The sequence below is a fragment of the Hemicordylus capensis genome, chromosome 5 (genome assembly GCF_027244095.1).
Source record: "Hemicordylus capensis ecotype Gifberg chromosome 5, rHemCap1.1.pri, whole genome shotgun sequence".
Classification (NCBI taxonomy): Eukaryota; Metazoa; Chordata; class Lepidosauria; order Squamata; family Cordylidae; genus Hemicordylus; species Hemicordylus capensis.
The window spans coordinates 190050396-190062198 of record NC_069661.1 but is presented as its reverse complement, the minus strand read 5'-3'; positions in this window follow the sequence as shown (position 1 = coordinate 190062198).

Here is an 11803-nt window from a genome sequence, read left to right as displayed (position 1 = left end):
CACAAAATAGACTTTAAACTAAAAACAAAACCAAGTTTATTTGTGTCCAACAAGCTTAATGACTTCTCTCTCTACCAAGGCAGTGCTTCACACTCGTAATGGTCGTAAATAACAAAGCTTGGCTAAGTGTATATAATTAATGATATAAGGTTGTGACACACAGACTTCAACCCTTGGCAGAATAGACAGTGAGGAGATTCTCATGATCAGCAAAAAGCGGGCTAAGGGAGCCTAGCCCGCTTTTTGCTGATTGCTACCACGGAAGCCGCATGATTCCCGGCAGCAAACCCTCCTAATTCCCCCTCCCCTTAGCCAAGGTTAGTGGAGTGAGCGCTCTGCCACCCTTGTCTTTTAGATTGTGTATTGGCGCAACACGGCTCCACACCAGGGCAACACACAAGGAGACCCCCGCCGGGAGGCTGAAACAAGCCTCTCGACCCTCATGCGGGGCATCCTGGAACTTCCAGGGGCCACGCAGCCCCCGATCCCCACAGCCCCTGCTGGCTCCGTGACAGAGCTGGCAGTCATGTGGGTGGCCGATCCAGCCGCCCAGCTCTCCCCGCACACCCGCTCTTGGCAAGTCTCACTGATCGTGAGACTCGCCTCGGTGTATTTGGAGCAGATGTCTTAATAATATGACTGAGGTAACCACAGTCTACCTATAGACTCAAATCCTGCCCTGCCTTGGACAATTTTTTCTTTTAAACTGCCTCTCTCCATTCCAAAGGCCCCTCCCTCTGGAATCTCTCCCGGAGGTTGATTCCTTGGGCTTCAAAAGATGATTGGCAGCTCTGGTGCTGCCGCCACCCATCACCATGTTGTCAACATTTGGTTGCTCTGAGTATGCAGCAACGTTATTACAAATATGCAGTGGCACTCTTACCCCTGGACTTCAGGGCTGAAGGGCCTCCACACCCCCTGGGGGTCCCCAAATCCTCTTTAGTTTGTCATGGGTGTTGTGGTGGCTGCTCTCCCACACTGTTCTGGGTGGCCAAGTGTGATTGTGACCTGTGCCACGTGCTTTAGAGACGAGGAGTGAGGAAAGAAATATGTGGGGTGGGAATATGTTACATTATGTGTTGGAATGTTTCTGCTAATGCATATTTGCATAAATATACCTGTTTTATATTCTTACATTCTTGTGAGTTCAGTTGCTGTTTGTTCCCCCAAGAACCCATGTGTTAAAAATTGTGTGTGTGTGTGTGTGTGTGTGTGTGTGTCTTGCTAGTCAAGTCATTTCCCCGCTGCTCCATTAGGTGGCTTATAGTAAGTTATTAGAGGTAGGCAATGTGTGACTCTCCAGATGTTCTGAATGACCCCATCATCCTCAGCCACAGTTTATTACAGCTGGGAATGATAGGAGTTGTAGTTCAGCAATATCTGCATGTTGCCTATCCTATATTGCTTAATTTTCAGCAGCAGAAGAAGGCACATTCTCAGCTGCTGAGTGACGACATCTCCGTGGGTTATCCTTCCCAGCATGCTCCAGGGCAGAATGTCATCAATTTGAATTGTAAGCCTTGAAAGGGCCCAGGAGGATAACCCCTCCTAGTTTAGTTAGTCCTGCTACGCTCCAGCGCAGTCGACTGAGCATTGCTCCTCTAGCCTTGCCTCTACCTCCATCTTGAACTCCTTTAACCGCCACTTTCTCCCTCTCTACATCTCTTCCCTTGGGCCTCCCAATATATATTTTTAAAGTACCTTCCTCCCGACTCCTCGCTTTCCTACCCAGCTTCGCTCTCTCCTTCTGAGCTGAGCTGGTCTTTCTCTCTCCTTCTGCCTCCCCTTATGGACCCGCAAGGACTGGGCATTTTGCAAGCCCTGCTCCCCAAGCCAAAGCGGATGACGGAGCAGGCAACATCGGGCAGGGCCCAGCACCACCGTGCGCTGATCCCCACTTCCCAAGCCACGGACCGACGTGTCCAAATTTGGAACGAGCAGCACCCGCAAGGGAATGGACCCAATTTCAGGCCACTATGCCACGGATTGGGCCACCAAAGCACGCGTGAGGAGGCGCGACCGCTCCACCTCACCTCGCACCTGCCTAAAGAGCCCCAACCTTGCGGCATGGGAGAAAACCAACCGGAGTCCTCCACAACTGGCCATTGTTGTTGCCGCGGATGCCAGGCCTAGCACCTCCACTGCGCCGGCCACAGGGGAGGAAATGGTGTGAAAAAATGGCAACGAGGAGTAATCGGCGGTGGGCTCAGCCGTGGAGGACCGCGAGAACCGGGAGACTCCCAGGGGGCGACAAGGGCACAAGAGACTCCAGCATGACCCCGCTCTTGCAGCAGCCCAACCGACCAGATGACGAGCCGAGCGAGGAGGTGATAAGTCCCGGTCTGGCAAGACCGGCGTTACCTGCCGAACCCCTGCCCCTAGACCCCACCACCCCTGAGCCAAATACCTCCCCTACTATACCGGGCACGCAGGCATGGATGGACTGGTTTGCTGGTATGCTCCAGCAAACTATGGGCAGCCTCCCTCCTCCCAAATCTCATAGAAAATGGGCAAGGCGCAGAGCAGATCACTCCTTTCCCTCCCTATTGGAGAATTCAGACACCTCAACAGACTCGTCAGAGTCCCCAGTTAAAAAGAGGAAGAAGGGCCATGGGGTAAATGCCACCATAGCCACAAAAAGAGGCTCCATAAGAAATACAGGAAAGCACCCAGGCACTCCCCCACCCCTCAGATATTTCCAAATATGGGTCACCTGACCCTCACCCTGGCAGGCCCTCAGAACCCATGTCTCCCCAAGACCTGGGAAACCCAGTAGAGGAGCCCACCCAGCCAGGGTTGCCCACAGATCTACCCACTGAGCCATATCTTGGAGCAGACTCGAAAGAGGAGGGGGAATGGTTGGATGGCCATCAGATAGTGCAGGCTCCACATTCACGCAGATTGTTTCCCCTGAGGATTTTTCAAACTTATTCATGAAAGCCCTCCAAACACTTGGCCTCACGATTGAAGGCCTGAAAGACAATACTACCCCTTCCAGGGAGTCACTGATGCTTCCCAGCACACCACCTGCAGACCTCCTGTTTTCCTCACCGGAGACCTTTGCAGAGGTTCTGTGGCAGGAGTAGCAGGCCCCAGCTGTCCAGAAAAAGACTGCCACACTGGCCAATAAGCATTACTGCTTTGTCCCCTCAGCGACCACTTTATTCCAAGTGCCTCCTGTGGACAATCACGTGGACGCTCTCATGTCAGGAGCCGTGCTACCTAAGGATGGGGAGTCAGTCCTTAAGGACCTCACTGAAAAGAAATTAGAATTTCAACTAAAGAAGAATAATGACTGTATCTCCCTCTCCATCAGGGCCTCCATTGCGGCCTCCAGCCTGTCCAGGGGCCCCCTACTCTGGATGGATGAGCTATTATAATCCCCAACGCTGGACCTCCACCGGCAGCAACAAATACTCTTAAAAGTTCAAACATCTCAGTCATTCATAGCAGATACAACACTAGATGCAATGCATTTTGGGGCCCGCACCATGGCCAACAACATGGTAGCCAGGCGTGCGCTATGGCTGAAACATTGGCAAGTCGACTCCACATCTCGATCCAACTTGTCAGCAGTCCCCTTCTCCGCCACCAAACTATTTGGCGATGAGGCCTTAAAGGACATCTTGGTAGAGATTAGGGACAAGAAGAAGGCACTTCCATCTGCCATACGCAAGGAGGACAAGCATCCAAACAAGAGGTTTAATTAACCATTTTGGTCCTTTTGCCAAGGCTACCGCCCCTCCAAAAGGGACCCCAGGCAACAGCACAATGGATGGAACAGGCAACACTTCGACGCCAGGCCTGAAGCAGCAATTTGGCCAGCAAAACAAGTCATGCCAGGCCTTCTGACTCGGACCAGGTAGGAGGTTGCCTAGCTCAATTCTATCACACACTCCCGTGTGTGATAGACCTCCATAACTGACAAATGGGTCCTCGACACTATTATGAACAGATGAAGGATAGCGTTAACATCAAACCCTCGACATCGCTTCATGCCAACGTCATGATCAAAATCTCTCCAAAAACACATTGCCCTACTACAGGCAATAGATCTCCTCCTCCACATAAACGCGGTAGAACCTGTTCCCTCGCAGCAGCACCGTCAAGGTATCTACGCCATCTTGTTCACCGTGCCCAAAAGAGATGGATTGTTCCGAGCAGTCTTGGACCTCAAATATCTGAACAAGTGGGTCAAGCACAGCAGGTTGAGAATGGAGACGCTGTAGTCCGAAGTGAAAAACCTGCATCATGGGGACCTACTGGCCTCCATCATCCTCATGGAGGCATACCTTCACATCTCAGTACATCCAAACTCCTGGCATCTGCTGCATTTCTTCCACCAGGGATGCCATTACCAATACAAGGCGCTCCCATTCGGGCTGTCATTGGCACCAAGGATATTCACCAAGGTGATGGCCCACCTCAGACTCCAAGAGTCAGGCTATTTGCTTTTCTGGACAACATCCTCATACAGTCCAGAGGCGGCGGCACCCAAGATGTATCTACCACGCTCGCAACGCTGTCCTCTCATGGGTTCCTGGTAAACAAAACCAAGAGTCAGCTAACACCCTCCACACCAATTCAGCACCTGGGGGTAATCATAGACACCATGTGAGACAAACTCTTTCTCCCCAGTGACAGAAGGACCAAAATCCTAGACCTCATCCACACCATACTGGTCCCCAACAGAGTGCGCATCATGGCATTAGCACAACTCTTGGACCTAATGGTATCCACCCTGGAGGCTGTACCATGGGCATGTTTCCACCTCAGGCCACTGCAGTGTTTCCTATTACCCCACCAGCAAGAGATTGCACTGAGGTGCCAAACAACAGTCTTCCTTCGCACCTTGATCAGGAAATCCCTTTGCTGGTGGATGAGTACGACAACTCTCAGCCAGGGAAAGACCTTCCTGGACCTCCCATGAGTGATAGTGATGACAGATGCCAATCTCCATGGATGGGGGACACACTACCTCTCACGCTCAGCCCAGGGCACATGGATGCTTCAGGAAAAACGCCATAGCATGAACTGGCTGGAGTTGAGGGCCATTCGACTAGCACTCAAGGCCTTCACCCAGCTCGTAGACTCCAAAGACGTGCTCATCCAAACGGACAACATGACTGCCAAGGAACACGTAAACCGTCAAGGGGGGACCAGATCCCACTCCCTACAGAAGAATCAGTCCTCCTGTTACAGTGGGCAGGAAGACACCTCACATCCATCATAGCCCACCATATTAGCGACACAATGAACATGCAAGCAGACTGGCTGAGTCGCCAGGAACTCCATCCAGCAGAGTGGAGGCTCAATCCTGAGGTCTTCAAACTCATCACGGAAGCTCTGGGATGGCCGCAGGTGGACCTCTTTGCATCCTAGCACAACTACCAACTGACACGCTTCTTATCATACTTCCTGTGTCCTCAGGTGGAGGCAGTGGATGCCATGTCCATCCCATGGCCCCAAGAACTTCTGTACACATTTTCTCCAATGCCACTACTCGCCAGGTTCCAGCGCCGGGTCCAGTTGCTGCAGGCTCAGGTGATTCTGGTGGCACTTCACTGGCCACTCCGCCTGTGGTTCCCGGAGATCCTGCATCTAGTGTTGGACAGGCCGTGGTTTCTTCCAGCAAGAAACAACCAACTCAACCAAGGACCAGTCCTGCACCGCAACCCAACTTGGTTCAGGTTTGCTGCCTGGTGACTGAATACAACCTGCTAGGACACCTAGGTTACGGCCAGACAGTCCTGGACACCTTGCTGGCATCCAGATGACCCTCCACAAACAGAATTTACCAGTCTACCTGGAGCATATTCCTACGCTAGAGTAGGCAATCCAAACTCGTACCCACAGACTGCGGCCTCCCGGAACTATTGGTCTTCCTTCAAGATGGTCTGGACAAGGGTCTGTGGGCAAATGCCATTAAACACCATGCAGCGGCGCTAGGAGCTCTCCTAACATCAACCAAGTGGAAGAGCATATTGTCCCATCCCCACTTGAAACGGTTCCTTCAGAGAGCCACGCTCACGTTGCCACCGGTGGTACACCGTTCCTATCCTGGTTTCTATCCTGGGACCTGCACAAGGTCCTTAGGGTCCTCCATGCACTCCCATTCGAGCTGCTGCGCTCGATCCCTCTGTGAATATTCTCCATGAAGACGGCATTCCTAGTAGCCATCACCTCCGCCAGGCGAGTCTCAGAGCTCAGAGCTTTTTGAAAACATTTCCTCGGTTTAGACATGAGAGGTAGATTGCTTCTGTTCCAGATTCTAGACTATCCGCCAACAACAGGTTCTGCATATTCCCCTCTGATTCAGTGACGCTGATACTAGATCCCTCTTTCCAACCTAAGGTCGCCTTAGTCTTCCATAGATCCCAGAACCTCCTTCTGCCCTCCTTCTGTCCGAACCCCTCCCACCCTTGAGAGAACGAATGGCACAAACTAGACGTCCACTGGTGCCTAAAGGCCTACCTCAAACGGACATCACCATCCAGGACCACAGAAGCTCTCTTCGTATCCTTCTTAACATCCAAAATGGGGCAGCCAGTATCATCAGTTATTCTGGCTAGGTGGATAAAAGCCTGCATTGCCTTGGCATATGAGGTGCAACACCTGCCTATACCACTGAGGCTGATGGCTCATTCTACCCACTCAGCGGCGGCCTCAGCAGAATTCTCGACCAATGCCCCTCTTGAGGACATGTCCATGGTATGTCCCATGGAGATGTCCTCACCCAGCAGCTGAGAAAGGAGCATTGGTCACTCACCGTGAAGGCTTCTTCTTGCTGCTGGTGTTGAGGAAATCTCGACCTACCCTGGGTGCCCTTGGCTACTGGTTTACTTCCTCAATATCTTACCATGTACCTATCTTAATACCTAATCTGTTCTTCTTACATAATCTCTACCTTCTAGAGGCTTGGCTGTTCTACCTAAACTGGGAGGGGTTATCCTCCTGGACCCTTTAAAGACTTACAATTCAAATTGATGACGTCCTGCCCTGGAGCATGCTGGGAAGGTTAACCCACGGAGATGTCCTCAACACCAGCAGCAAGAAGAAGCCTTCACGATGAGTGACCAGTGCTCCTTTTTCACTTTGTGACAGGGAAACATCTAATACCTCTTGGGGTGTGGGGGGGAGTGTTCCCCTGGTGAATGTAGAAGGGTTGGATGGCCATGACTCACTCAAGCAGAAAGGTTGGGGGGCGGGAGTACATATATAAAACCACTGGAAGCTGGGTTTTTTGAAAACGTTTCCTCGGTTTAGACATGAGAGGTAGATTGCTTCTGTTCCAGATTCTAGACTATAGTGGGCTACCCATCAGAGGCTGCATTTCATCTCATCTCTGCATCTGACTAGAGTGATGAAAGTGTACCCTCTGTACTTCTGCTACCTCTAAAAAGAAAAGTGAAATTGTACATAGGTAGTTAGGGCTACATTTGGATTGCAGAGGCACGGACTGTTCCAGGTATTAGATTGTGACATGTATGTTCTAATCTCCATGAGACTGGCAGAACTGCACTCTGTTTTCTACCTCTGATATGCAACATAAGAACAGTCCTGCTAGATCAGGCTCAAGGCCCATCTAGTCCAGCATCCTGTTTCACACAGTGGCCCACCAGATGCCGCTGGAAGCCTACAGGCAGGAGTTGAGGGCATGCCCTCCCTCCTGCTGTTACTCCCCCTCAACTGGTACTCAGAGGCATCCTGCCTTTGAGGCTGGAGGTGGCCTATAACCCTCTAACTAGTAGCCGTTGATAGACCTCTCCTCCATGAAGTTATCCAGACCCCTCTTAAAGCCATCCAAGTTGTTGGCTGTCACCACATCTTGTGGCAGAGAATTCCACAAGTGGATTATGTCTTGTGTGAAAAAGTACTTCCGTTAGTTGGTCCTAAATTTCCTGGCAGTCAATATCATGGAAATTGGTTCTAGTGTTATGTGAGAGGGAGAAGAATTTATCTCTATCCACTTTCTCCACAACATGCATGATTTTATGGACCTCTATCATGTCTCCCCACAGTCATCTTTTCTAAACCAAATAGTCCCAGGTGTAGCCTTGCCTCATAAGGCTACACATTATGAGGTAAGGTGCTCAAGGCACTTGATCGTCTTGGTTGCCCTCTTCTGCACCTTCTCCAGTTCTACAATATCCTTTTGTAGAAGTGGTGACCAGAATTATATGCAGTACTCCAGGTGTGGCCGCACCATAGATTTGTATAAGGGCATTATAATATTAGCAGTTTTATTCTCAATCGCCTTCCTAATGAACCGTAGCATGGAATTGGCCTTTTTCATATATGCTACACATTGAGTCAACGCTTTCAACGAGCTGTCCACCACGACCCCAAGATCCCTCTCCTGGTCAGTCACCTACAGCTCAGATCCCATCAGCATATACTTGAAGTTAGGGTTTTTCGTCCCTGTGTGCATCACTTTACACTTGCCAACACTGAACCACATTTGCCATTTTGTCGCCCACTCACCCAGTTTGGAGAGATCCTTTTGGAGCTCCTCACAATCTGTTTTGGATTTCACTTCTTGAAAGAGTTTTGTATCATCTGCAAATCTGGTCACCTCGCTGCTTACCACTATTTTTAGATCATTTGTGAATAAAAAAGCACCGGTCCAGTACAGATCCCTGGGGGACCCCACTTCTTACTTTTCTCCATTGTGAAAACCCTCCATTTATACCTACCCTCTGTTTCCTCTCCTTCAACCAGTTAGCAATCCACATATGTACTTCTGCCCTTATCCCATGACTGCTACGTTTCCTCATGAGTCTTTGTGAGGAACTTTGTCAAAAGCTTTTTGGAAGTCCAGGAATAAGATGTCACCTAGATCACCTTGATCCACACACTTTTTGACACTCTCAAAGAACTCCAAAAGGTTGGTCAGGCAAGAAGCCATGCTGGTTCTCTCCCAGCAGGGCCTGTTCTTCTATGTGCTTTACAGTTTTATCCTTGAAAATGCTTTCCATCAATTTGCCTGGAACAGACGTTACACTAACCAGCCTGTAATTTCCAAGATCGCCCCTGTATCCCTTTTTGAAAATCAGTGTTACATTGGCTACTTTCCAGTCCTCTGGTACAGAGCTTGATTGCAGGGATAAGTTATATATTTTAGCAAGGACATCAGCAATTTCACATTTGAGTTATCTGAGGACTCTTGGATGGATGCCATCTGGCTCTGGCAATTTGCTAGTTTTCAGTTTTTCCATACAGTTTTGAACATCGTCTCTTGTCACTCAGTTCTTTAGCCTCCATCCCCAAAAAGCCTGTTTCAGGAACAGGTATAGCTCAGTATCCTCTGCCGTGAAGATGGACGCAAAGAACTCATTTAGCTTCTCTGCAACCTCCATATCCTCCTTAATTATCCCTTTCACTCCCTCATTGTCTAATGGTCCAACCACCTCCCTGGCAGGTTTCCTGCTTCTGATGTATTTGAAGAAGTTTTTGTTATTCCCCTTGATACTTTTGGCTAAATGTTCCTCAAACTCTCCTTTTGCCTCCCTTATTATCACCTTGCATTTTGTTTACCAGAGTTGGTGTTCCTTTCTGTTCTCTTCATTTGGACAGGCCTTCCAATTTCTGAAGGAAGTCTTCTTCCCTTTTATGGCTTCCTTGACATTACCTGTTAGCCATGCTGACATCCTCCTGGACTTAGAGGTACCTTTCCTTCTTTTGGGTATACAATCTAACTGGGCTTCTAGTATTGTGGTTTTGAGTAAACTCCATGCATTCTGGAGCAAAATGACTCTCCTGATTTTCCCTTTCAGCTTTCTTTTCACCATACTCCTCATTCTGGAGTAGTTTTCTGTTCTGAAATTCTAAATGTCTGTGTTAGACTTCCTTGGTGATTCTCTCCCCGCACGTATGCTGAATTTGATCGCACTACGGTCACTGTTCCCTAAAGGGTTGATGACACTGACATCACACACCAGGTCCTGGGTGCCTCTCAGGATTAAGTCCAAGGTCGTCTTAAATCTGGTTGGTTCCAAGACCAACTGTTCTAGGGCACAGTCATTCAGCATATCTAGAAATTTGACCTCTCTGTCATTACCTGACTGTGAATTTACCCAGTCTATGTGTGGGTAATTGAAGTCACCCATTATTACTGCCCTGCCTCTCCTTGATACCTCACGAACATGAACTGGTTCTACATGTTGGAGAGCCCCACAAATAGAGTTTTTTAAAAACCAGCTATAATATTTCCCTGTACCTGGGATAGAGAGAAAGATCTAGGCATAATATCCTGAGATGTAGCCATTTCAGATTATCATGAGGGTAATAGAAGAATCACACCCTATTATATTTTGCCATCCTGAAATGGAGAATGGAATTATATATGGCTGGTAGATACTGACAAATAGAACCTTTTAAAAAAACAAAGCATGTTTTGCTATGCCTGGATGGGACAGGCAAGTTTTTTGTTTTAAGTCATGAGAAGTATTCATTTACATAATGGCAGAAGTGTACTTTATATTCCTACCTCAACTCAGTTCTGAATAAGGAGCTAAAAACAGCAAATACAAGGAAATCATCATGGATGGGCAGAAGGATAAAGCAGCTGTCACACACACATCACCCTAAACTGCTTAAAATTACTTTAGGAAATTTTTGATAGCTAATTGCTTAGCTGTTTCCTCAGTACTATTCTTCATGGAGTTTGGCACTTTCCCACAGAAAAATAGGCAGGATAAACATTTTTAAGCATTAAAATAATAATTGGTGTTTCAGATAAACTATGGTACAGCCATTGCCCCTATATAAAACATATTTTAGTGGGACAGAAAACCCACCTTCAAGAGTACAAGGGACTTTGGATAATATTCACCAAACTCCAACCTTATATGTCTGACCAAAATTACTTCTAGTTTTCTAAGTACAAATCTATAGCTAATGTGGAAAGGAGGAGGGTCTCACTCCCACTTCCCATAGACACAAGATTTAGCCAAACATTATTAATTCCTGCATATTTTAACTGGAAAAGTATTCTTAGATTCAGGAGCAATCCTGATTTTTTTTGCTCAATGGCTAATTGTTTTTCTCATTCAATACCATTTTTATTTCCTTATTGGCCATGGGCCATTACAGAAATGCAAAATGCAGTACATAGCGGGTACCATCCAGATTAGTTCAACATCATGGCTAATAATAATAATGATGATGATAAACAAACTTTATTTGTTGTCCACCCCATAAAAAAATGTTCTCTGGGCATCTCACAACAGAAGATTAAAACATACAATAAAAACATATAACACAGTAAGTCATAACAACCAGAAATATGAAAAGAAAATTCAAAATACAATACAAAGCAGCTTAAAAACTCATTTTAAAATTAGTTAAAAATCAGATCAAATCTGAAAAACCTGAATTTAAAAACCCATATTTAAAAGGTCTTTACCTGGCATCTAAAAGCACCATTGAAATTGATAAATGAGCCAAGTTAGCCATTAGTAACTTAAGTCCCATTAATTTTAGTGCACTTGATCATGACTACCTTAGTCTGAATGCTGCCAAAATGATAATAGGTACCAAAAGTTTTGAAATTATTTCAGTGAGAAACTATGTTACACTAAACTTGTTTTTCAACTCTTATGACATAAACAACAAACACAATTTCACATATCCAGCATGCAGTTGTGAACACATTTTTAAAAGCCTTTGGCTATAATCAAATTTGATTTACTACACCAATTTTCACTGCATGTATGCCTGAAAGTAGCACAACAAAACCAGTAGATGGCACTCCCACCTCTGAATCATTAGAGAACAAATGTCTTTTCACATTTTAAAATGA